Here is a 259-nt window from a genome sequence, read left to right as displayed (position 1 = left end):
TGGTCCAACCCCCCCCTCCCGCAGCAAAAAAACAATCAGAAACAGCTTCCCATGTCCAAGCTCTGGACCGCAGATTGAGCAAATCTCCCCATCACCCCCAAAAACCTGTAACTCCAGCCCTGACAACTCGTCAGATCTAAGCAACAGCAAAATACCCCTCAAGGGCCGTTCTCCCCGAAAGGTAGCTCGCCACCCCATTAAAAAAATTCCCAAAGAGACCCTCCCAGCAGAATGGGAACCCGTTTGGTGATCCATATGA

Source organism: Penaeus monodon, chromosome 20, assembly GCF_015228065.2.
Source record: "Penaeus monodon isolate SGIC_2016 chromosome 20, NSTDA_Pmon_1, whole genome shotgun sequence".
NCBI lineage: Eukaryota > Metazoa > Arthropoda > Malacostraca > Decapoda > Penaeidae > Penaeus > Penaeus monodon.
The sequence above is the reverse complement of the archived record's forward strand: the minus strand, read 5'-3'. Positions refer to the sequence as shown.